Here is a 2,248-nt window from a genome sequence, read left to right on the forward strand (position 1 = left end):
GCGGCAGGGAGGGGGGCCCGGGAGTCCGGACGAACTGGCACATACACGACAGATGTTTGCTCAGAAAAATACAGTAAAATCGTCATGCAAATGTAACGGGAATCTGCTTTCTCACACCACTGGCTCCGCCGGCTCGCTCTTCTCAGTTTTGCCAATCTGGTGCGAGGAGGGGTGGGGGTGGGGGGCAGGTTTGGGGGCTTGAGGGAGGTCTGCTCCACACATCCATGCCAGCCCCTCCCCTCCACTCCCCAGAAGAACGGTCCTCTCTTTGCAAACGTCACCCCCGAAGTGAGCCCTGGGCTTGGTCTGTCCCCCACGTGGGTGTAAGAGAGGTGCTCAGGTGAGCCCTAGTCCTCCCCACAGTCCTCCCCCAGACTCTACCCCCGGCAGGAAGATCGCTAGAGCTCCCCCCACCCCACCACAGGAGATAGCACTAACTTTCCTGATCCGAACCCCCCCCCCCAACAGTACAGGTCTTGGTCCCATCCCAGTGCCCACCCTCACCCCACAGCCACACTCTGCAAATCTCAAGAAACCCAACTGGGTGACAGGCCAGAGGCCGGGGAGGGGGGGGCCCCAGCAGGGGTGTGGGGAGAGCTGAGTGGGCCCCTCTTCATCTTGAGGCGGGCGGGGAGCCAAGGAGCACATTGGCAGGTGGGCAGAGCTATAGGTGTCCCCACTCCCAGTGGCCCACATCCTAATCAAAGGTGAAGGGCCCCTCAAGCACCCGGACAGTGTGTTTAAGCCCCCCCTAGTCTCAGGACCCCAGATCTGCCCCCGCCCAGACTCAACCCTGGAAGCCCCTAGTTGTTGAGAAAAGGCCGCAGCCCCCCTGGCCCTGCCTTCCCTTACCACCCTCTGCCGCCCCCACTGAGAGAGAACCCCCAGGAGCCCAACAGTCCCAACTGCCAGGTCCTCGGTTGCCATGGCGACAGAAGCTGGCAGGGAGAGGGAGGGGCCCCACCAACCTGCCTGCTCCCCCCGCCCCCGGGGGTGAGGGGGGGAGTGCTTACTGTTTGTGCTTTGTTCGATGTTGGGTGGGGGTCAGCAAGGGGGGGGGGTGGGGAGCCGCCATTTCCATGGAAACATGGGAACCCCCTCCAGCCAGGGTGTTGGGAGGGGTGGGGCAGGGATGCACGGGCACAGCCAAGAGCGGGTGGGTAAGCCCAGGAAAGCCCTCCTTCCTCTGGGCAGGCCCAGCTGCTGCCCTGAGATCCCGTAAGAGGAGTCGGGCAGGTGGGAGGCCAGGATGTGGGGGCACAGGCAGGAAGGCCCCCATTACACCCTGCCTCCCCCCCCTGCTCCCAGGCATCACAGTTCAGGGCCACCCTTCTGGGATGAGTAGGGGTCCTGGAGGCCCAGAGAGGCTGGGGGGCTGGGGCAAGGGGCCCTGCACCTGAGAGGTGGCGGCGGCTGGCCCCCCTGCTTTCTCCTCAGACCCCCATAAGCAGCTCCCAGGCCACTTGGAAGACACTTGAAGGGGGCTGGTGAAATGGCCCCGTGCCTCTGCTCCTTTCTCGTAAGCGAGACCTCCCGCCTCTCCTGGGTGCTGGCGGGGCGGGGGGGGGGGGGGGCAAAGGACCCCCAGCACGATGAATCACGGCTCCACGCCCAGGGGGCACGGCCATGGGGCTTTCTAGAAAGGAAAAGCACCAGCCTGATTCTCAAGTCCCTCCGCCCCAGGAAACCGCAGCTCTGGAAGGGGGTGGCGGGCTGGCGAAGGGTGGTGGGGGGTGGGGGGACAGCACTGGGCTTGAAAGTTGGGAAACTGCCTAACCTGACACGTGGCCCTGGGGCTATCCCTTCCTTTTCTCTGGGCCTCGGTTTCCCCCACCACAAGGAAAGGCAATGATGCCCCGAATCTGCCTGGCGCCAGATCTCCAAGCCACCTGTCCCCAGATAGGGAGACCCTCTTCCTGCCCCCAGACCCGTCCGGAGTCCCAGAGCCCCCAGACCCCCACACACCCCCTTCTGGCTTCCTGGCCTGCGCCCCCTCCCAGCCCCGCACACCCCAGCAGAGTCCCTGGGCAGCACAGTAAAGATGACTGGTTTCGGTATCAGTGTGTAAACTTTTAAGGAGAACGTGTCTTTGTTTTCCTGTCCGTTATTGTCGGGTGGGGGTTGTTCACAGTCAGGTGGTGGTCAGGTGTGTGCGTGGGTGCGTGCGTGCGGGTGTGCGTGTGCGTCCGCTCCTCGGCCCCGGCCCCCCCCCCCCCCCCCCCCCCCCCCCCCCCCCCCCCCCCCCCCC

The 2,248-nt window shown here is 64.7% G+C and overlaps 1 long non-coding RNA gene across 1 annotated transcript; it reads left to right on the forward strand.

The window, feature by feature from the left end:
• The first annotated feature begins 653 nt into the window (after positions 1 to 653).
• On the forward strand, positions 654 to 2,183 carry LOC125919580 (uncharacterized). Its single transcript, XR_007456835.1, has 3 exons — positions 654 to 993; positions 1,438 to 1,519; positions 1,841 to 2,183. It is a non-coding gene; the product is annotated as an uncharacterized LOC125919580 (long non-coding RNA).
• Positions 2,184 to 2,248: the final 65 nt, after the last annotated feature.

The sequence above is a fragment of the Panthera uncia genome, chromosome B4 (genome assembly GCF_023721935.1).
Source record: "Panthera uncia isolate 11264 chromosome B4, Puncia_PCG_1.0, whole genome shotgun sequence".
Lineage (NCBI taxonomy): Eukaryota > Metazoa > Chordata > Mammalia > Carnivora > Felidae > Panthera > Panthera uncia.